General features: G+C 35.3%; 2 long non-coding RNA genes across 2 annotated transcripts in view; one reads left to right on the top strand and one right to left on the bottom strand.

The window, feature by feature from the left end:
- The window catches only part of LOC309659051, a 209,880-nt gene that overhangs the window by 20,054 nt on the left and 164,721 nt on the right, over positions 1 to 25,105 (top strand). The window lies entirely within an intron of this gene.
- LOC309659018 overlaps positions 15,598 to 25,105 on the bottom strand; it is a 219,814-nt gene continuing 210,306 nt past the window's right edge. The window contains exon 6 of the long non-coding RNA XR_014262498.1: positions 15,598 to 18,839. This is a non-coding gene — a long non-coding RNA (uncharacterized lncRNA). The remainder of the gene's footprint in view (positions 18,840 to 25,105) is intronic.

Raw genomic sequence — 25,105 nt, 5'->3', positions numbered from 1 at the left:
AGTGTAAATATTTACATTTCATTGCATTTTAGCATTTTAACCCAGAGTAAAAGTTTAGGGAAGCCAGAATAGTGATGGGTTGCCTATAAAATATACAGAGGCACTATTATGATAAATCTACATTTTTTTTAAGTTTTAATATATAAAGACTCCAGAGATCATTAAAAACATACATGAAAATTCTTTAAGTGCAGATTATTATCTTTTTAAGTTAGTTATTACTGATGTATAAAATGCTATTACTGCTTACATATTTATCTATTTGCTAAATTCTTAATAATGTTAGTAGGTTTGTATTGCCTATTTGGAACAAAACAAATCATTATTATAATTTTATCTTAAGTTCTGATACTGGCACTTTTTTTCCTTCATGCCTCACTTTTTCACTCCCCAATTCATTCATTCAAGAAATAAGGAGAACATGAGAGACGTAACAAACATTGCCCTAATTTCTGGGACTGAAGGAGTGAAAACAATAACCATAGTCTTTTGTTCTTATGAAACTCAAAATCTAACAGTGAAGTTGGAAAACTTAAAAATTTAACTAATTCTAATTGCCATAGTATTGTAAATATAAGTTGCGATAGAAGCATATGCAGGATAGACCAAAATATATGAAATTCTTATTTCATGGTCCACATTTAAGGGAAATAATATAACTAAATAAGAAAACCAGAGTAATACAGCAAGATAAAAATTTAAAGCAGTAACTGCTTCTTCTGAAGAAATTTTGATAGCTTGAGTAATGAAGGACTTCAAAATAATAAAAGGAGACTTAGATAACTATCAATAGGAAATTACTTTCTCTGCCAATGCCAAGGTAATATCTTAAGGTCCCTTCATTGTAGCACCATAGAGACAGGTATACCTATGTTGTAGTGGCAAGATTTAACATAATTGGTTATAAGCATGTATCTAGCGTTTACATCCATTTTTATGAATTTATGTAATGGCAAATAGGAAATAAAAAAGACCATTTCTGCTGAAATACAATCCTTGAAGACTTCATACTTCTAAGTCTCAACTTTGACAGAGATGGAGAATTTTTTGCGATTCCCATATCAGCCGTGTCATAAAGAAATAATAAATCCAATATAAATCAGTATGGATGTCCATGGAATGTGGATGAAGTCAGAATACAAGTTCTGAAAGAACAGAGGATGGGGCAAAAATGGACAGCTAAAAAAACACACAAAAATAGAGCAGAAAGAAAAATAAAACAGTAATCACGAAAAATGTATACGTACCCTTCTGTTGAGAGAGTTTTTTTTTTTTAATTTTTGACTGTGTTGGGTCTTCGCTTCTGTGTGAGGCCTTTCTCTAGTTGTGGCAAGTGGGGGCCACTCTTCATCGCGGTGCGCGGGCCTCTCACTATCGCGGCCTCTCTTGTTGCGGAGCACAGGCTCCGGACGCGCAGGCTCAGTAGTTGTGACTCACGGGCCCAGTTGCTCCGCGGCATGTGGGATCTTCCCAGACCAGGGCTCGAACCCGTGTCCCCTGCATTGGCAGGCAGATTCTCAACAACTACGCCCCCATGGAAGCCCAAGAGAGAGATTTTTAAAGACTGGATATTTCCATCTCCTCAACCCTAAAAACTAGGACATTGACTCATGCAAAAAAAAAAAAAAAAAGACAATAGTATTAGTCATGAGATTTGAAAGTGATGGAAGGAGGAAGAAGGCAAAGGGTTAAAAACTATGGGAACAGAAAATATTAAAGAGAACATGGAATATACAAAACGTAAATTTACAATAAATTTATACAATGGAGATCATGTAGTGATGGTGATGGGAGATTGTAATCAGAGATGAGATGTAGCAAGTTAGGAGCCAAATCATTAGGGACCATTAATCCAAGGTAGAGTTTAGTTAGGAAGGCCAGTATCATTGTCTAAGAACACCTCAATCAGATTTACAATTTAGAAAGTCCATTCTGTTTGCACTATGAAGGATAGATTGAAGTCAGGAAGAACTTGTTAGAGAACTTGTTTTAATAAAACAGAGACGATATATTGGAAGTAAATATGGCTACAGATAAAGTACCAAAAAAGAGTTTCGACAGGTAGAAATTACAGGACCTGGTGAGTGATTAGAATTAGAACAGAGAATAGGTTCAATGTAAGGATGGCCCCATTTTTCTGGCACAACCATTTCAGAAAGTAAGGCTTCAAAAATAAGAGAGATAGTGGGCTAAAAATGGTGAATTACAGATAAATAGGGCTGTTGACAAATATTATCCAGTGGCTGAGTCTGTGCCATCATAGACTCCTTTTTCTGATAATATGTTTCATTTATAGGACAAGAACATAAATGATCCAAGATTAGTCAATCACAGTACCTCAACCCTTTGTCTTCAGTGACTACTGTATGAATGTCTCAGAATCCTGCCGTCTATGAGACTTGGTTCTACCCCTGAATTCACTGCTGTTCTTTAAAATTAGTTTTCCTATTTTCACATTTATTAGCTTAAACTAGTTTGATTTAGGTTTTTATCACTTGTAATCAGATGACTCATAAGTAGTACAGTGGGTGCAGAATGTAGTAAGTTAGATGGCTTTAAATTATCTGCACATGCCAAAATATTATTAAATTATAATGGTAGGAATATTTGGTAGCAAAATAAAATTACATACCCATGAATTTAATACCCCTTTCTCCCAATATGTTTGAAAATATTTAAAAAGGACGAAAAAATGAGTAAAAAATACAAACACTATGAAAATAGCAAATGTTATTTGGAAAAGAGCCAAATACCACAACTAAAAAAATTTAAATTATTTACATTAAAAATTTTAAAGAGCATTTATAGAGCAGGCTAGACATAGGTAAAGAGAGAATTCAATATTTGAATGTGGATCTGAACAAATTTTTGAAAATCATAACATAAATATAAGGAGAAAGAATATATGAAACAAAGGTTAGGAAAAATAGAGAATAAATTGAGAGGATCAGACATATGATAGTTGAAGTTCCAAAAGGAAATAATAAAGAAATGAAGGCATATATCATATTAAAAACAATAATTGATAATTTTTCAGAAAGCATGTAAAACACAAATCTTCAGATTCAGGAAGGCTTATGACTCACAAGCAGGAATGTTTCATTTATCTATAAAATAGATAACACTGGTATGTACCTTATAAGAAAAATTTAGCAATTTTCTCTCAACCCCTTCGAGAAATCTGGGTGAAAAGTGATAAGTAAATGAAAACTTTAATAATAGAAAAATGAAAAAGTGCTGTGTATTACTGGATAGCTCATTTATTCAAAGACCTTTTGAAATAATGAAATTCCTCATTATCAAGAGTTTGTTTGGCTTAATTTGAGTAGTTTCGTTTACAGTATTGAGCATAATATTGAGTCTATATTAAGCATATTATACTTTATATTCATTATAGTAATATGTGTTTAAGAAAGAGGTTGTGTTCTATTTAGGACATATATATAAACATATACATACATATATACATATATATGTGACATATATATATAACATACATATGGTTTTATAATAGTGTCAAGTTCCACATGTTCTATAAGTTAAAATTCTATTAAAAACTTTCTTCCTCACCTAACTAGTGTATTTTCAAAATAAAGAAAACAAGGTCAATATTATCTAAAAATATTTTAAATTTTTAATAATAATTATGAATGTTTTGATCGAAGTAAAAATTAAAAGGCAATAGGCAATGCACTGGACCTTCATTGTCACTGAATTAGACAAGGCAAAACCGTTTAGCACAAAGAAATATTACACAGCAGACTCAGTATATGTGGAATATTAACAGGATTGATTTTCTTGAACACAATATCCCTTGAAATTATATCAAGGGAAAAAGAAAATAACCTGACATTTTAAAAGTGTCAATAATGTTTTAATATAATGAATAAATGCAGAGGAATAGTAAGCTTTTACAAACATCAGCTTGTCATTTTCTTAGTATATCAAATAACGCACATTCTGTGGAATAAATAACTTGACAAGTGCATACCGGTTAAACATGTGCATAACCACAAAGCCAAGGAAATCTTACCACCTCTGTCAATACACTCAACATGAAATGTCAATAAGATCATATATAACAATCTCCAAAAGAAACTGAAAGAAAATGAAATGCCAAAAGCAATAGGTGAAGAGAAAAGCAGAGTTAGGAGTGAGGTGGACGAAGGGCATCTCAGTGTCAGTAAGTCTCTGGCAAAATACATCTAAAATCAACAAACTGCTCGAAGAAGACATTTGAAATCACAGACATGGAACAGAAATAATTTCCCTAGCAATCCAAATATCAGGGAGTATTCTCAAGGCTTAATCTCTCCCCTTTTTCTTGGCATAAATGTCTTTCCTATCCCTGTCTCCCTGCAGAAGAATTAATGATTGATATTCAGTATGTATGTCAACAGAAGCCATGAATGTTAATTTTAGACTTCAGTAATGACTAAGTCACAGTCAGAGCCTAATGGAATAGCCACTATGACAAGAAAATAAGTCTTAAACCAGCATAGGTTATTTAAAAGAGATAAGCATGGAAAAGAGAGATGTGGTGTTACCCTATTGTATGTTGTGAACATACAAACATTTAAGATGAGCAACCATGGGAATCTGATAGAGTATTAGAGTTAATAGGGAAGAACCAGTAAGAAATGGTAGTATGGTAGGAATTTTAATTGGCACTTCTAAATGAGGTGGAGAAAGCAGATAATGTTTTGTTCAGTCAGTTTATCAGAGCTGCTTTGTGTCATAATAAGATGTTGGTTATACATAGGAGTTACTAAGATGTTGGTTGAACAGAAAGCCAGTCATTAGAATGGCATAATATTCAAGGTCCTCCCAGTATGCTATGACATTTATAATATTTAAATAAAGAAAGAAATAAGCTAGGAACAGTCATTATTCTTGATTATTATCTTATCAATGAGGGCAAGTTGATTTAGGATCAAACAGTACAAAGAAACAAATATTAGGAGAGACAAGTAACAGGCTAAGCCACTAAAAATGAGTCCAAAGAAATATGATTATTTATTTAAGGGAAAAATCAAGCAATTTAAAGAAAGAAACTGCAGTTGTAAAAAGTGTGTAAGAGAAAAACATTATGAAATCATAATCAACTCTATTGATTGTATAATTGTCCGTTCTGCAGATACCAAGACCTGAGACATGATCTTTTCCCTAGCTAGACTTTGAGCATATTACCAGCCCCCCTCTCTTACCACCCCTCATACCCAAAGAAGGAAGAAAGGAAACTAATCTTGTGGACTGTGCACAGGGAAAGATGAGCAGGCAAGACTCAGTCACTGTTTCAATTTCTTAACCTTCATGAGTACTGCATAATTTACAAATCATTGTGTAAGCAAGTCAGTTTTGTCCAATGACAAACATCTTGGGAAGATGAGCATCGGCAGTTAGCAGCTGTTTTTTTTTTTTTTTTTTTTTTTAATTTCATAGCTACTTTTATTTTTATTTATTTATTTATTTATTTTTGGCTGTGCTGGATCTTCGGTTCGTGCGAGGGCTTTCTCTAGTTGTGGCAAGTGGGGGCCACTCTTCATCGCGGTTCGGGGACCGCTCGTCATCGCGGTGCGCGGGCCTTTCACTATCGCGGCCCCTCCCGTTGCGGGGCACAGGCTCCAGACGCGCAGGCTCAGCAGTTGTGGCTCACGGGCCCAGCTGCTCCGCGGCACGCGGGATCCTCCCAGACCAGGGCTCGAACCCGCGTCCCCCGCATTAGCAGGCAGATTCTCAACCACTGCGCCACCAGGGAAGCCCACAGCTGTTATTTTTAAATAATTTATTGAGGTGAAATTCACATAACAAACTAAACCATTTTAAAGTAACTAATTTGGTAGTAGTTAATATGTTCACAATGCTGTATAACCAACATTTGTATCTAGTTCCAAAACATTTCAATCACTCCAAAGTAAGCCCCTTACCTATTAAGTGGTTTCTTCTTCCTTTTCCTCCCTCCTGGGCCCTGGAAACCTCCAATCTACATTCTGTTCCGATGAATTTCATCGATTTCAGGTATTTTGTATAAATGGAATCATACTATATGTGACTTTTTGTTTGGCTTCTTTCACTTGCCATAATATTTTGTAGGTTATTCCATGTTGTTTCATATATCAGTACTTTATTTCTCTTTATAACTGAAAAATATTCCAATATGTATATCTATCTATCTATCTATATATAGATATACACACACACTATGCGGTTAACCATTTGTTATTGATGGACATTCTAGTTGTTTTCACCTTTTGGCTATTGTGAGTCGTGCTGCAGTGAACTGTGTGAACATGTGCATATTTCAGTACCTGTTTTTGATTCTTTGGGATATATACCTAGAAGTGGAATTGCAGGACCATATGATATTTCTATATTTAACTATTTGTGGAATCATCAAATTGTTTTCCATAGTGGCTTACCATTTCACATTCCCACCAGCACTGTACAGGTGTTCCAATTTCTCCACATCCTTGTCAACAATTGCACATGAGTTAGTTTTAATTATTGCTATCCTGGTTGATTTTAAGTGATATTTCATTGTGGTTTTGATTTGTATTTCTCTAGTGACTAATGATTTTGAACATCTTTTCAAGTGCTTGATGTCTATTTGTATAGCTTTTTTTTTAACGTCTTTATTGGAGTATAATTGTTTTACAATGTTGTGTTAGTTTCTGCTGTATAACAAAGTGAATCAGCTATATGTATACATATATCCCCATATCTGCTTCCTCTTGCACCTCCCTCCCACCCTCCCTATACCACCCCTCTAGGTGCTCACAAAGCACCGAGCTGATCTCCCTATGCTATGCAGCTTCTTCCCACTAGCTATCTATTTTACATTTGGTAGTATATATATGTCAATGCTACTCTCTCACTTCGTCCCAGCTTAACGTTCCCCTCCCCATGTCCTCAAGTCCATTCTCTACGTCTATGTCTTTATTCCTGTCCTACCCCTAGGTTCATCAGAAACAGTTTTCTTTTTTTTTTTTTAGATTCCATATATATGTGTTAGCATACGGTATTTGTTTTTCTCTTTCTGACTTACTTAACTCTGTATGACAGACTCTACGTCAATCCACCTCACTACAAATAACTCAATTTCATTTCTTTTCTTTTATGGCTGAGTAATATTCCATTGTATATATGTGCCACATCTTCTTTATCCATTCATTTGTGGATGGACACTTAGGTTTCTTCCATGTCATGGCTATTGCAAATAGTGCTGCAGTGAACATTGTGGTACATGACTCTTTTTGAATTTTGGTTTTCTCAGGGTATATGCCCAGATTTGGGATTGCTGGGTCATATGGTAGTACTATTTTTAGTTTTTTAAGGAACCTGCATGCTGTTCTCCATAGTGGCTGTATTCATTTACATTCCCACCCACAATGCAAGAGGGTTCCCTTTTCTCCACACCCTCTCCAGCATTTATTGTTTGTAGATTTTTTGATGATGGCCATTCTCACTGTTGTGAGTTGATACCTCATTGTAGTTTTGATTTGCATTTCTCTTAATGATCAGTGATGTTGAGCATCCTTTCATGTGTTTGTTGGCAATCTGTATATCTTCTTTGGAGAAATGTCTATTTAGGACTTCTGCCAATTTTTGGATTAGGTTGTTTTTTTTTTGATATTGAGCTGCATGAGCTGCCTGTATATTTGGAGATTAATCCTTTGTCAGTTGTTTCATTTGCAAGTATTTTCTCCCATTCTTAGGGTTGTCTTTTCATCTTGTTTATGGTTTCCTTTGCTGTGCAAAAGCTTTTAAGTTTCATTAGGTCCCATTTGTTTATATTTGTTTTTAATTCCATTTCTCTAGCAGGTGGGTCAAAACGAATCTTGTAGTGATTTATGTCATAGAGTGTTTTGTCTATGTTTTCCTATAAGAGTTTTATAGCATCTGGCCTTATATTTAGATCTTTAATCCATTTTGAGTTTATTTTTGTATATGGTGTCAGGGAGTGTTCTAATTTCATTCTTTTACATGTAGCTGTCCAGTTTTACCAGCACAACTTATTGAAGAAGCTGCCTTTTCTCCATTGTATATCTTGCCACCTTTATCAAAGATAAGGTGACCATATGTGTGTGGGATTATCTCTGGGCTTTCTATCCTGTTCCATTGATCTATATTTCTGTTTTGTGCCAGTACCGTACTGTCTTGATTACTGTAGCTTTGTAGTATAGTCTGAAGTCAGGGAGCCTGCTTCCTCCAACTCCATTTTTCTTTCTCAAGATTGCTTTGGCTACTCAGGGTCTTTTGTATTTCCATACAAATTGTGCAAATTTTTGTTCTACTTCTGTGAAAAATGCCATTGGTAGTTTGATAGGGATTCCACTGAATCTGTAGATTGCCTTGGGGAGTATAGTCATTTTCACAATGTTGATTCTTCCAATCCAAGAACTTGGTATATATCTCTCCCTCTGTTTGTATCATCTTTAATTTCTTTCATCAGTGTCTTATAGTTTTCTGCATACAGGTCTTTTGTCTCCTTAGGTAGGTTTATTCCTAGGAATTTTATTCTTTTTGTTGCAGTGGTAAATGGGAATATTTCCTTAATTTCTCTTTCAGATTTTGCATTATTAATGTATAGGAATGCAAGAGATTTCTGTGTATTAATTTTGTATCCTGCTACTCTACCAATTCATTGATTAGCTCTAGTAGTTTTCTGGTAGCATCTTTAGGATTCTCTGTGTATAGTATCATGTCATCTGCAAACAGTGACAGCTTTACTTCTTCTATTACGATTTGGATTCCTTTTATTTCTTTTTCTTCTCTGATAGCTGTGGCTAAAACTTCAAAAACTATGTTGAATAATAGTGGTGAGAGTGGGCAACGTTGTCTTGTTCCTGATCTTAGTGTAAATGGTTTCAGTTTTTCACCATTGAGGACGATGTTGGCTGTGGGTTTGTCATATATGGCCTTTATTATATTGAGGTAAGTTCCCTCTATGCCTACTTTCTGGAGGGTTTTTATTATAAATTGGTGTTGAATTTTGCCAAAAGCTTTTTCTCCATCTATTGAGATTATCATATGGTTTTTACAGTTCAATTTGTTAATATGGTGTATCACATTGATTGATTTGCATATATTGAAGAATCCTTGCATTCCTGGGACAACCCCACTTGATCATGGTGTATGATCCTTTTAATGTGCTGTTGGATTCTGTTTGCTAGTATTGTGTTGAGGATTTTTGCATCTATATTCATAAGAGATATTGGCCTTAGCTTTCTTTATTTGCGACATTTTTGTCTGGTTTTGGTATCAGGGTGGTGTTGGCCTCGTAGAATGAGTTTGGGAATGTTCCTCCCTTACTATATTTTGGAAGATTTTGAGAAGGATAGGTCTTAGCTCTTCCGTAAATATTTGATAGAATTTGCCTGTGAAGCCATCTGGTCCTGGCATTTGTTTGTTGGAAGATTTGTAATCACAGTTTCAATTACAGTGCTTGTGATTGGTCTGTTTATATTTTCTATTTCTTCCTGATTCAGTCTTGGAAGGTTGTGCTTTTCTAAGAATGTTTCCATTTCTTCCAGGTTGTCCATTTTATTGGCATATAGTGGCTTGTAGTAATCTCTCATGATCCTTTGTATTTTTGCAGGATCAGTTGTTACTTCTCCTTTTTCATTTCTAATTCTGTTGATTCGAGTCTTCTCCCTTTTTTTCTTGATGAGTCTGGCTAATGGTTTATCAATTTTGTTTATCTTCTCAAAGAACCAGGCTTTAGTTCAATTCATCTTTCCTAACATTTCCTTCATTTCTTTTTCATTTATTTCTGATCTGATCTTTATGATTTCATTCCTTCTGCTAACTTTGGGGATTTTTGTTCTTTCTTTAATTGCTTTAGATGTAAGGTTAGTTTGTTTATTTGAGGTTTTTCTTGTTTCTTGATATAGGATTGTATTGTTATAAACTTCCTTCTTAGAACTGTTTTTGCTGCATCCCATAGGTTTTGGGTTATCATGTTTTCATTGTCATTTGTTTCTAGGTATTTTTTGCTTTCCTCTTTGATTTCTTCAGTGATCTCTTGGCTATTTAGTAGCGTACTTTTTATCCTCCACGGGTTTGTATTTTTTACAGACTTTTTCCTGTAATTGATATCTCACCTTATGGCATTGTGGTCAGAAAAGATACTTGATATGGTTCCAATTTTCATAAATTTCCCAAGGCTTGATTTGTGACCCAAGATATGATATATCCTGGAGAATGTTCCATGAGCACTTGAGAAGAAAGTGTATTCTGTTGTTTTTGGATGGAATGTCCTATAAATATCAATTAAGTCCATCTTGTTTAGTGTGTCTTTTAAAGCTTATGTTTCCTTATTTATTTTCATTTTGCATGATCTGTCCATTGGTGAAAGTGGGGTGTTAATATCCCCTACTATGTTTGTGTTACTGTCGATTTCCCCTTTTATGGCTGTTAACATTTGCCTTATGTATTGAAGTGCTCCTATGTTGGGTGCATAAATATTTACAACTGTTATATCTTCTTCTTGGATTGATCCCTTGATCATTATGTAGTGTCCTTCTTTGTCTCTTGTAATAGTCTTTATTTTAAGTCTATTTTGCCTGATATGAGAATTGCTACTCCACGTTTCTTTTGATTTCCATTTGCATGGAATATCTTTTTCCATCCCCCCACTTTTGGTCTGTATGTGCCTCTAGGTCTGAAGGGGGTGTCTTGTAGACAGCATATATACGGGTCTTGTATCCATTCAGCCAGTTTACGGCTTTTGGTTGGAGCATTTAATCCATTTACCTTTAACGTAATTATTGATATGTATGTTCCTATTTCCATTTTCTTATTTGTTTTGGGTTTGTTGTTGTAGGTCTTTTCCTTCTCTTGTGTTTCCTGCCTAGAGAAGTTTCTTTAGCATTTGTTGTAAAGATGGTTTGGTGGTGCTGACTTCTCTTAACTTTTGCTTGTGTGTAAAGGTTTTAATTTCTCCATCAAATCTGAATGAGATCCTTGCTGGGTAGAGTAATCTTGGTTGTAGTTTTTTCCCTTTCATCACTTTAAATATGACCTGTCACACCTTTCTGGCTTGCAGAGTTTCTGCTGAAAGTTCAGCTCTTGACCTAATGGGATTGCTTGTATGTTATTTGTTGCTTTTCCCTTGTTGCTTTTAATATTTTTTCTTTGTATTTTATTTTTGATAGTCTGAATAACAGGTTTCTTGGCATGTTTCCCCTTGGATTTATCCTGTATGGGACTCTCTGAGCTCTTTCCTGGACTTGACTGACTATTTCCTTTCCCATATTAGGGAATTTTTCAACTATAATCTCTTCAAATATTTTCTCAGTCCCTTTCTTTTTCTCCTCTTCTTCTGGGACCCCTGTAATTTGAATGTTGGTGCGTTTAATGTTGTCCCAGAGGTCTCTGAGACTGTCCTCAATTCTTTTCATTCTTTTGCTTTATTCTACTCTGTGGTAGTTATTTCCACTATTTTATCTTCCAGTTCACTTATCTGTTCTTCTGCCTCAGTTATTCTGCTATTGATTCCTTCTAGAGAATTTTCAATTTCAATTATTGTGTTGTTCATCATTGTTTGTTTGCTCTTTAGTTCTTCTAGCTCCTTGTTAAACGTTGCTTGTATTTTCTTCATTCTATTTTCAAGATTCCAGATGATCTTTACTGTCATTTCTATGAATTCTTTTTCAGGCAGACTGCTTATTTCCTCTTCATTTGTTTGGTCTGCTGGGTGTTCACTTTGCTCCTTCAGCTGCTGTGTATTTCTCTGTCTTCTCATTTTGCTTAACTTACTGTGTTTGGGGTCTCCTTTTCACAGGCTGCATCTTCATAGTTCCCGTTGGTTTTGGTGTCTGCCCCCAGTGGATAAGTTTGGTTCAGTGGCTTGTGTAGGCTTCCTGGTGGAGGGGACTGGTGCTTGTGTTCTGGTGGATGATGCTGGATCTTGTCTTTCTGGTGGGCAGGAATGCATCTGGTGGTGTGTTTTGGGGTGTCTGTGAACTTATTCTGATTTTAGGCAGCCTCTCTGCTAATGGGTGGGATGGTGTTCCTGTCTCTTACTCGTTTGGCATGGGGTGTCCAGCAGTGGAGTTTGCTGGTCGTTGAGTGGAGCTGGGTCTTAATTTTGACATGGAGATTTCTGGGAGAGCTCTTGCCGATTGATATTACTTGGGGCCAGGAGGTCTCTGGTGGTCCAATGTCCTGAACTCAGCTCTCCTACCTCAGAGGCTCAGGCTTGATACCCAGCTGGAGCACCAAGACCCTGTCAGCCACATACGTTAGAAGAAAAGGGAGAAAAAAAAGAAAGAAAGAAAAATATATAAATAAAGTTATTAAAATAAAAAAAAAATTTTAAGTTAAAAAAAAAAAGGAGAGAGCAACCAAACCAATAAACAAATCCACCAGTGATAACAAGTGCTAAAACTATACTAAGATATATATAAAAATCAGAAACTAGTCAGTTGCGTACAGCAAACTCCAAGTCTACAGTTGCTCCCAAAGTCCACCACCTCAATTTGGGATGATTCGTTGTCTATTCAGGTATTCTGCAGATGCAGGGTACATCATGTTGATTGTGGAGATTTAATCCACTGCTCCTGAGGCTGCATGGAGAAATTTCCCTTTCTCTTCTTTGTTTGCACAGCTACTGAGGTTCAGCTTTGGATTTGGCCCCACCTCTGCATTTAGGTCGCCCTCTGGCATCTGTTCTCTCCCCAGACAGGAGGAGATTAAAGAGGCGGCTGATTAGGGGGCTCTGGCTCACTCAGGCTTGGGGGAGGGAGGGGTATGGAATGCGGGGCAAGCCTGTGACAGCAGAGGCCAGTATGACTTTGCAACAGCCTGAGGCACGCTGTGTTTTCTCCTGGGGAAGTTGTCCCTGGATCACAGGACCCTTCCTGTGGCAGGCTGCACAGGCTCCCCAAGGGGTGTGGATAGTGACCTGTGCTTGCACACAGGCTTCTTGGTGGCTTTAGCAGCAGCCTTAACGTTTCAAGGAACACTTAGCCCATCTCTGGTGTCTGTGCTGATAGCTGCGGCTCACGCCCATCTCTGAAGCTCCTTTAAGCAGTGTTCTGAATCTCCTCTCCTTGCACACCCCAAAACAATTGTCTCTTGCCTCTTAGGCACGTCCAGACTTTTTCCCGGACTCCCTCCCGTTTAGCTGTGGTGCACTTGCCCCCTTCAGGCTGTGTTCACGCAGCCAACCCCAGTCCCTGGGATCTGACCTCTGAAGCCTGAGCCTCAGCTCCCAGCCCCCACCCTCCCCGGCCGGTGAGCAGACAAGCCTCTCAGGTTGGTGAGTGCTGGTCAGCACCGATCCTCTGTGCGGGAATCTCTCTGCTTTGCCCTCCCCACCCCTGTTGCTGCTCTCTCTTCTGTGGCTCCGAAGCTTCCCCCCTCCGCCCACCCCCCGTCCCTACCAGTGAAGGTGTTTCCTAGTGTGTGGAAACTTTTCCTCCTTCACAGCTCCCTCCTCGAAGTGCAGGTCCCATCTCTATTCTTTTGTCTGTCTCTGTTTTTTCTTTTTTCTTTTGCCCTACCCAGTACTTGGGGAGTTTCTTGCCTTTTGGGAAATCTGAGGTCTTCTGCCAGCGTTCAGTAGGTGTTCTGTATAAGTTGTTCCACATGTAAATGTATTTCTGATGTATTTGTGGGGAGGAAGGTGATCTCCACGTCTTACTACTCCACCATCTTGAAGGTCAATCTATATAGCTTCTTTATAGAAATGTCTATTCAAGTCATTTGCACATTTTTTAATTGGGTGGTTTCTCTTTTTGTTGTTGAGCTGTTAGAGTTCTTTATATGTTCTGGGACCTAGGAGTTATTAGATATATGTTTTGCAGATATTATCTCTTATTCTGTAGGTGGCCATTTTACTCTTTTGATAATGTCTTTTGGTGCACAAAAGTTTTTAATTTTGATGAAATCTAATTTATCCATTTTTTTCTTTTTTGCTTGTGCTTTTGTGTCATATTTAAGAATCCACTGCCAAATCCAAAGTCATGAAGATTTACCCCTGTGTTTTCTTCTAAGAATTTTATGGTTTTCGCACTTATGTGTATGCTGTTGATCCATTTTGGGTTAATTTTTGTATATAGTATGAGGTATGGCTGCAACTTCTGTTTTGCAAGTTGAAATCTATTTTTCAAAGTACAATTTGTTGACAAAGATTATTCTTTGCCCTACTGAATGGTCTTGGTTATTGAAAATTAATTGACCATAGAGGTGTAGGTTTATTTCTGGTCTCTCAATTCTATTTCATTGTTCTATGTTTATCCTTATGCTCAGACTACATTACTTTGATTACTGAGTTTCACAGTAAATTTTGAAAACTGGAAGTTTAACTTCTTCAACTTCTGTCTTCTTTTTCAAGACTTCTTTTTATTACTCAGGGGCCTTTGCAATTACACCTGAGTCTGAGGTTTGGATTTTCCATTTCTGAGAAAAAGACTGTTGGTATCATGATAGGAATTACATTGAATCTGTACATCACTTTGGGTGGTATTGACATCTTAACAACATTAAGTCTTACAATCTATAAACATGAGATATATTTTCATTTATTTAGGTCTTCTTTAATTTGTTTTGCCAGTAGTTTATAAATCTCAGTGTATAACTCTTTAGTTTAGGTGAGTAAATTTATTCCTAAGTATTTCATTCTTTTGGATGCTATTGTAAATGGAATTGTTTTCTTAATTTCCTTTTCAGATTATTAATTCCTTTTTGAATTGTTAATTATATATAATACAACTGGAGTTTTTGTTTTGATCTTATAACCTGCACCTTTACTGAATTTATTAGTTCTAGAGTTTGTGTGAGTGTGTGTGTGTATGATGTGTATGTGTGTTTATTTATTCTTTGGGGTTTTCCACATATAGAATCATGTCATCTGCAGCTAGAGATAATTTTACTTCTTCCATTCTAACATGGATATCTTTTATTTCTTTTTCTTGCCTAATTGCTCTAACTAGACCTTCCAGTAAAATGTTGAAAATCAGCATCTTTGTTTTGTTCCTGATACTAGGGGGAAGTTTTTACTCTGTCACCATTGAGTATGTTGTTAGTTGTGGATTTTTAATAAATGCCCATTTTCATGTTGAGGAAATTCCCTTTTATTCCTAATTTTCTGAGAATTTTTGAAATGAAAGGATGTTAGATTTGTCAAATTATTTTACCAGACGTTATCTTTGTGAAGTCATATTATTTTTTGGAAAACACTGAAAAAGAAAACTCTCTGAAAAATGGTCCAGGTAATATAATTCATGTAACTATAAAAAAACAAAAGAGGAAAAGAATAGCATGGGTAATCATAGAACAATCAACTCAAACCCTGAGAAGATACTAAAATAAATCATCTAATAATCAATTTACAATCATCTAGCAGAATATAAGATATTAGATAGCAATGTATATGAATTTAGAAAGTGGAAATAAAGGTCCCCAAAATTCATTCTTTTCTATGAGAGGATGAAAGACTATATAGGAGAGGATAAGATGAGGTAATATTTGATAATCTTATATTTTAATTATAATTTTTATTATAACTCATGGCATTGTGATCTATAAACCAGAACCATATGGTATTAGATTGAGAGAGATTTCTGGTGTTGAAGACAGATATGAAATGTTGTGTTATTGGTATGTAGGGTCTCTCAAGGCTGAAATCAAGGTGTCAGCAGGTCCTCATTGCTTATAGACTCTCTGAATCTGCTTCCAAGTACTTCCAGGATGTTGGGAGAATTAGTTTGTTTTCATGTTTTTCACGTGGCCCTCTCCATTTTCAAACCAGCAAAGGTACTTTGGGTCTTTCTCATGCTTTGAATATCTCTAACTTCCTCTTCTGCCCTCAGCCAGGAGAAAGCTCAGCTTTTAAGAACTCATGTTTAATAACATTGGCTACCTGGATAATCCAACGTAATCTCCTTATTTTAAAGTTAAGTGATAAGTAACCTTAATTATATCTGCAAAGTTCCTTATGTCTTGTAAGGTAACATTCAGGAGTGTAACACCATGGGACAAAGGTCATAGAGCCAAAATTCTGGTAACCTTTCATAGGCCATATGGTAAGTGCATGTGTAAATTCATTAAAAACAAACAAGCTCGTCCCAGGCATGCACAAGCCTGCCCCGGGGCTGCAGAGGTGCGGGAAGCAGAAACAGAAGCCCACCCACCAGGGTCCTAGTGCTGTGGGCAGAGGAGTTCTCTCCGCTGGGCAGTGGCAGCTGCAGGTTGGAGCCCATGACCACCACACTTCAGCCAAAGGTTGTGCTGGAGCTGACTCTGGAAAAAAAAATTTTAAAGGAAACAAACAATAGTAACAACAACAAAAACTCCAAAAATTTGTCTTCTGTCTTGCATAGCTTTTGCCAAGTAATATGCTGTATATTCTTTTTTCCTGTATATCTATTGTGTCTATTTTTCATCTGTTGGTCTTCATGTTTTTCTCCTCATCTCTGCATTGTACTAAATGTTTTCAATTAAATCTCACTACTACTTTTTCAGTTTGAGTATGCTGTTCTACATGTGGGTTTTTTTATTTTTTTTTTTCTCTTTGTTTAGGTTTGATTTTGGTTTTCACTGTTTGAAATTCTTTGATCCTGAATTTTTGTTTAATATCGGTTCAACATTTATGGAAATCCTTAGCCATAACCTTTTCAAATCTTTCTTTTGTCCTCTTATGTCTCTGTTATTCTGTGACTCAGATTAAGCATATGTTCACATTTTATATTATTCTACATCTCGTGATGTTCTGCTCTAGTTTTTTTTCCTCTTCTCTTTCTGTTTCAAGTTGTGTAATTATTATTGACCTACTTAAAATTTCATTTGTTCTTTTCTTAGCTGTGTTGATTCTAATGATGACTCCATCAACATCATACTTCATCTCTCTTACTGTGTTTTTACTTTAACTCTAGTACTTGATTCATTTTTGTTTTTTTCTCTCTGCTGAAATTCCCTATGTCTTCATACATGTCATCCACCTTTTCTATAAACATAATAATTTGAGGGTTTTTTTTTATTCCTTAATTTATAATTTCAACATCTAAATCATCTCTGAATCTTGTTGAATGCCTTGTTTCTTGTTTGTTTGTTTGTTTTTAATGACCTTACTCTTGTGTGTATCTCATAAATTTTAATTGCATGTCAGACATAGTGTGTAGAACAACAGAGACTGAGGGAAAGACTATTTGTGACTGGAAATGGGCCTGCCTTTTTTTTCTACTAGGCCTTTAGTGGGGGAGATGAATCAATGTTATCTGGAACCGTGCACAATTTGGGTATTACTTTTGCTATAGATACTTTTAGTGCACTACCAGCTTCAAATTTCTCTGGTATTATCTTGTGCTTAGGCTTTTGGTTGGTTTGTCAGTGGCTTCTCCTCAATGTGCCAGCTCTACCCTCAGCTTTAGGCCTTCCCTGTGTTCCTGCATCTCAGAGAAGGTCTCTCCATGATCCCTGGCATGTACTTGTTTACTGCTGCTTTCCTTCACTGATGTAATGGTGGGAGACAGGGAGGGTTATCTCTTTTCTTGGTTCAGCCTTATTTTTAGGTAGATCCTGCATCCCTGGTTCTCAGGTTTGAGGTTTTCTTGGTTTATTCTTCCTTTCCTCCAGTGACAGGAGAATTCTATGTGTCTGAGCTCATCCCCTAGTGGCTTCAGTCTTTAGCTCTTTAGGGAAGAAAGGACTGGGTGGATCTTTGTGCTTTCCTGTAGCTATGGCAGCTTCCCTTCTCCAAGCCTGAACTACTAAGGAAAGATTTCTCTGCTCTTTATCCTGCCCCCAATATTGCTCATGCACAACCCAGGGAGGTTGTAAAGTGGAGCTTGCAAGTTAATATGCTGCTCCCCATGTTCTACGTTTACATGCTAACCATCACTCAGACTTTAGCAATATGTTAAAATTGTAGTGGGATTCTTCTTACCTGCATGTATGTAATCTTTGTCTATCCCCCTTTCCACAGGTGAACTAGTGCCCTTGTCCCATCTTTCCTTGTGTTTCAGGCTAGTTTTCTCTGTGACCTTAGATTCTGTTGGATTTAAGAAAAATATAATCATGTACTTTATCTAGTTTTTTCTTCTTGTTAGAATGAGAGCAACACTTTTCAGGTTTGTAAATATTTGGCAGAAGCTTGAAGCCAATTATTGTAAAGATAAAATGAATAATTGTGTGTCTGGATAGGTAGATCCTTGAGGCCAAGGACCATGTCTTACTTATATAACAGTAGCCTCTAGATTCAGGGAAGGCATGTAGTAAAAGCTCAGTAAATTGGTATTGAATTGGATTTATAATCTTATCAATATCAGAACTAACATATGGTTAGACCAGTGGTTTTCCACTAGGGGGATTTTGCACCCCCCTCCACCCAAGGGACATTTGACAGCATATACAGACATTTTTCACTGTTGTCAGGTCCAGGGGCAAGTGTGTGGGTGTGTGTGTGTGTGTGAAAACACAATTATTGATATTTATAATTCATATAAATATCAATTTCGCTGAGGTTGAGAAATTCTTGGTTACACAAACATAGGAATTATAGAGAACATTTTATACAAACTAGATTAAGCTAATAAAGAGTCATGAATAGACATATGTACCAAAATATCTAATGACATGTTAAATCCACTGACTTCTATTTGTACATAGGACAGATTTGGCTGCAAGTAACAGAAACTCCAATTCAAAATAATATTAAACAATAAAGAAATTTATTATATCAACTTAACAGGGAATCTAAAAGTAGTGAGACTTTAGACGGGGTAGCTTCAGAGTTGTTCTTTTCCTCTATGAGTTTCCTGGTTCTTTTTTTCTTTCTTTTTTCACAAGCTGTCTTTGTCCAGGGGCCACATTCTATCAAGATAACAAGATGGCCTCTAGAACCAATGGAGAAACAAGCTTTGTTATCATATCTTATAAGGATTATGTTTTATAATTTCATATTTAAAACAAGCAAATTCAAGGTAAATAAGGAGTGGGAAAGTTTATTTTGGTAGAGACTTGAGACAAAGAACCCATCCCAGGATGATCTGAAGATTATTGAAAATACCAAGGATGTGAAAATGTATTTTCTAAAACTATGTTTATTTGCAAAGAAAAAAGTCTGGAAGAATATAAACCAAAATATTAAACAGTTTATGTAGGTTGGAATTTTAGGTAATTATATGTTATATTTTTATAGTATTTCCATCAGAGTATTGCTACTATGTATTACTTCTAAACTCTTCAAAAATGAAGGTCAAATTAGTTCCAATGAACCAAAATACTTCTTATAAAACAAAAGGAAAAGAAAAAAGTTTAACACATATTTTAACAGAAATATTCAAACCATTAATTTGAGGGTGGTTCCTTATCTACGGAATTTACCTTAGAAATAATAGCAAATATCTTGGCTTAGGCTATTGGCTTTCTGTGGATTACTAACAAAATGTATATATATATATATATATATATATATATAGTCCTCCTCTTCCATCAGGCAATACACCTTTATGCTCTGGCAGAGCTTTGTTCTTTGTATGTTCAACCCTAAAAGGCTCATCTTTCTTCCTCAATATTCTGTGCCACATGTATATCCTACATCTCTTGTTTTTCAATTCATCCATACCAACTGGTCGAAAACTTTGGAGTTATTCCTTACTCCTCCTTCTTTGTCTCAGTTTTCATAATTAATCAATTATCATGTACTGAAGATTCTAGCTCTAGAAGATCCCCTCTGTCTAAGCTACATTTTCTACCCCATGAAAACTGTCCTATTTCATACTTCCACCATCCCTACCTGAATCTTGCAGTTTCAACCCTATTGACTTAATTAATGGCTCCTATATCATTTATTTAAATTATCCATCACAGAGGATCTCTTTCCAAATATAGGTGAAATCATGGCATTCCACATTTTTAACAAATGCAATAGTGTCTTGTATCTTGCAGAATTAAGTAAGACTCTGATATAACCTAGCCTGGATTCTCATTCTCTTCTTTGTCTATATGTATTAGATTGACTCATGTAAGTTACAGATCCTATGTCTTCATAAAGTCTTCCTAGAGCTATATCCTACCCTGAAATAATTATGAGTTAACTATTCTTCCTCAGCATTCCCAGTCTCAGGTGTTACCATGAAAGTCAACTCTGATTTCTTCTCTGCCAACATGTCTTGAGTGTTTAAAATATGCCAGATGACTTAATAAATGTTTTATATATTTATCTCATTAATTCTCATATCTAACTAATGAAATAGGTTTTAGCTACTCTTCTCCCCATTTAATAGACGAAATACTTAGTCACAGAGAGAGTAAATGGCCTAAAATCACACAGCTAGGAGACAGTAGGGCCATTTCACACACAGGTTGCCTGACTCCAGGATTCATCCTCTTTATCATAAAACTACACTTTGATTTCATTAATCACTAGAGCCAAAGCAAAGGTTTAGCATTTCTAAATTTTATTTATTCCCATGTGGTTTTATTTTTAATGGTTAACTTGTCTCCCCAACGGTTTGCAAGTTTTGAAGCAAGGATATATATATTTTTTCTATTATCTTAATTCTGTGGTGTTTAGCAGTACATTGTAGGTAGTTTGTATTAAATGAATGTTGGACAAATGACTAGTTTATTTGCCTCACAGAATCTCCTTATCTTAATTCATCTTAAGGTTAGTCCTATTAATTCTGATCATGTCACTATTTTGCTAAAACTGGCCTTGGGTAATTCCATGGTCTAAATCTAATATTCTTTTTAAATGTCATATTTCACTACCTCTCTCTACAAAGCCTCCACTTGTCCAAAACATACTGTTTCATGTATGGTTCTTTCTTCCTTCTTGGCCTTGGCTCTGTAGGTTCCCCTACATGTAAAACGTTCTTCTGTTTCTCACCTCCAAATGATCAAATTCAAAACTAGATTTCTCTGGTTCATCCATGTTAGCCCTATAAACATCTATATTATTTTATCTGCACCATTTCAATGGTCCAGTGTCTGATTTATGATTGTTTCTCCAACATAATATACCTCAGTATTTTGAAAATAACAGGATATTCAATAAATGTTAAATAAGAGAGTGGTGGGGGCAAGCTTTTACTGTAATTTGCATATACCCCAAATTTAAATAAGGTGTATAGATTTTTCAATTATTTACATGAGACAGTAAAACATATCATTACAATATGGGCAGTGAGTGGTCTTTTGAGGAAAACTGAATGGGTGTGAAATATTAAACCTAAAGAAGGCAGCAACCCTTATGACTTTCACCTCATGAATTGTGAAGACAGTTGACCTGTGGGTTTTAACCGGGTGGTCCTTTTATACACGGATTTTTTTTTTTTTCAATAAAAAGGTACTACAGTACGATGTAATACATGGTTGATTGAATCTGAGCATGCAGAACCTCAGATTCTGAGGGCTGACTATAAAGTTATAGACGGATTTTTTACTGGGTTGGCACCCCTAAACCCACTCTCGCCCTGTGTTGTTCAAGGGTCAACTGTAATCTTTAAAGCATAATGGGTTTAAAAGAAAAGAGCATTAAAAATTTATGTCTTTTAGACCAAAGAAGATTGGCATAGAGATAGCTTTTTTCAGTGAAGTATGGTACAATCATTTTGAAGGACTGTATCTACTCCACTGCCACTCTTATAAACATCTTTGATTAGAGAGAAAAACACTTCCAGACATATAGAAGGATGTGCTATTTTTATATAGTGTGTACCATAAAACAGACATATGATAATAATAAAATCAGAATTGAATTCATTTAACCTACAAAACAGATTTCTATTTTAAAAGTTAATGAGAAACTATACAGAAGAATTATATAGGTGTATTGGGGGAAAACCAATTAGTTTAATGTGCTGAATGTGTTGTTGGATTTGAATTAAGGAAATAAGTTAAATGCCAAAAGCAAATGCTAAAACTCACTTTAAGGTATTCTAAGTTTAATCTTATGATTCTAAACCTAACTAGTAATTTGACTTTGTAGACAATTCTCCTATGCAAAGAAATGAATTTCAGAGGTCATTTTTGGCTTATACTTCTAAACTGATTCATCTCTTTTTGTTTTCAAATGATTTGAAGTGGAGAGAGAAAAGATTATATTCATTCATCTTCCTAACGGTATCTGCCTTCCATACAGCACTCTGCATCTCTAAGTTGAATTTTTCAAATAGCAAATAACTCAATAGAGAAAAGGGAATTGAAATATTCCCTTTCTAAGAGAATATTTTATGGCAAGATAATTTTTGAGATATTCATTTATGATTCCTCCCTATATTTCTGCTATTTCTTTTCTTGTAGGTACTGCTCTTCTTGCCTTATGAAAGATTTGTGATGGGCCTTCTAGACTTTTGTTTCTAAACAAAATTTACTGAAACCAACTGAGGAGTACAGATTTTTGAGATAAGAGAACATCCAGTGAGAATAGGAAAATAATGATTGATGGAAAGTATAAATATTTAAAAATATAAAAACAATATATATTAAATATAAAAATATATAATATTTAAAAATCACCCTTATTTATAGTCATACTTCAGGTATTAGAAGGTAGAGAAAAATAGAGTTTGGTTCATCCTCCAAAACAGAGCATGCACTGAATGATGAGTATAGATAGAAAAACAATGGAGAATATCACTGTGAGGAACATTGCTCCATCACCACAGAGCCTTATGCAAGACGACATATTATTTGAAAACTGAATAGTCACTCTTGTTGGCTTACCTGAGGAATTATTGTGTATGCACGTGTGTGTGTGTGTGTGTGTGTGTATGTTTAAAGGTGAATTTATCTGTCTTTATCAGCAGCTGTTTATCTACTTGCTCCCGCATTGACTGAGGATGCCCCAGTTTGCATTAATAGCTTCTTAATTTTTTGATTGTACACATAGAAGTGCCTTGCAGGCATCCCCAAAAGGGTCATTAAAATTTTTTTTATAGCAGGAAATAAGTGACTTTTAGAAAGCACAAATGTAGAGGCACTACTAGTGCCACAGAGCAGGCAGGAGGAGCCTACATGCCACTGCTCATTACTGTGCCTGAAACCAGAAATAAAGCTGAAAGAACAGGAAGTGTCAATATAGCCAAACTGGCAATTTAAAAGAGCTCTGGTGTCAATGTGGAGGATGGATTAGAAATGTTATCAGACGTTGTAAGAGAAAATTGTCAAGATATGATGAGCTCAAAATTAAAATTATGACAGGAGAGATAAGATAAGCAGATGGATTGGAGCAATATTGAGGGGATTCATAGGGCTAGACAGTGGGGAAGCAAATAGATTTGAGTAACAAGTGAAAAGAGTTCAGAGTTGAAAGCCAGGTTTCTAAGAATCTGGTAGATAGTTGAGGCATTTTCTGACCTTAGAGGGGTAGAGAATATTTGAAAGAAAAATTTATAAATTTTAATTTGGACATGTTTTACTGAGAAATCTATGAAATATATACATTTTGAGGTTCAGAGTTAAGGAGAGAATTCTGAGTTTCATATAGCAAGATCTGAGATTTTTTTTTACATTTTTGAGAAAGAAATGTCTTAGCAGTAGAAAGTTAAAGAAATATAATCAGCAGGATTCACAATTAATGGAGTACAGAAGATCATAAATGGTACTAAATCTGTTTTGACTCATGTTTAATGAATTTAGCCCCAAAGCAAGAATAATTAAATAGCACAATATCTGAACACTAACATGCTGTGCAGAGTGGAAGCATATATAAAGGTATTTCCTTAAGCTGGCACGTGCTTTTAATTTTTGAATAATTGGCAAATATGGCCTTGTTTAATATTCAAATTGACTTATTTAAAGTACACAGAGAGATATTGTCCTTATTTGAAGAATGGAGAAACAGCAGCCCAGGGAGAAGAAAAGTCTTTCCACAAGCAATGAATAAGAGTAAATTCCATAGACTCAGTTTCTTGATTCTTGCACGAGCACTCTGTCCATTATACCCTATTCCTTTTTATTCAAGGAAATTATAGGTAATGAGATAGCTATTTAGTAATTAATTGTTCACTACAAATTATAAAATATTATTTCTAAGGGCTAAGAAAATAATTGCTTTTATCTAGATTCAAGAATAGATATTTGAATCTAACCATAACAAAGTACAAAAAACAGGATGATTTAACACAACAGAAATGTATTGTCTCTAGAAGTCCAAAATCAAGATACTGGCAGATCTAACCTCCCTCCAAATCTTTCAGAGGAATTCTTCCTTACCTCTTCCTAGCTTCAGGTGGTTTGCCAGCAATCTCCACTGTTCCCTGTCTTTCAGCTGCTTAACTTCAACCTTTGTCTTCCTTGTAGCCAGTATTCTCCCTTTGTCTCTGTCTTCAGATAGCCTTCTTATAAGTTCACCAGTCATACTGGAGTTGGGGCCCACCCTACTGCAATATGATCTCTTCTTAACTAATTACATCTACAACAACTCAATTTCCAAATAAGGTGGCATTCAGGGAAACAGGGGGTTAGGACTTCCACATAATTTTTGGTGGGTGTGGGGGTACAAAAATTCAACCCATAACACCAACATACCTAATTATATCAATAAAATATTATGTACTTACTATTAAGTTTAATGAATGAATATATTTTAAATATTAGAAGAGGCATTTGAAGATTCAGAGATTTAACCCATACTTTAAATTACATTGACAAAGAATTCCTAAATAACTTTAGTATATAATATTTAATTGACAAAGAGAAAGGGGTGATTTATATAGTCTTAAATTCTAGTTTATATGTCAACTAATAATTTTGTTTTCTTGACATAGAATTATTTTTTTATAATATAAAAATAGTTCCATGATAAAGACATATGAAAGATTGCTATTCACTAGATAGATTAAAAAAGAGAGAAAAAGGAACTTACATTTTGTTTTGTAGGTAAGAAAGGAAGATTTTTGCCGTGAGAAAATATTATAAATATATTTCCTCATGTAAATATATTTATAACCATTATATACAAATATATGGTTTAATTTAATGTTATTATTTAATTTCATAAATTCAAATTAACTGTTTACAAGCATCTTAATAATGATGTGTTTTGGTCTTTATCTACTTGATAAAGGATAAAATAATATCTCTTAGCAGAAAATGTATTCAGATCATACCATAACTAAAGGTATATAGAAATACTATTAATAAATTCCATTCA

This window comes from Balaenoptera physalus (genome assembly GCF_965194825.1).
Source record: "Balaenoptera physalus genome assembly, chromosome: 3".
Lineage (NCBI taxonomy): Eukaryota > Metazoa > Chordata > Mammalia > Artiodactyla > Balaenopteridae > Balaenoptera > Balaenoptera physalus.
This window is presented reverse-complemented; position numbering and strand designations above follow the sequence as displayed.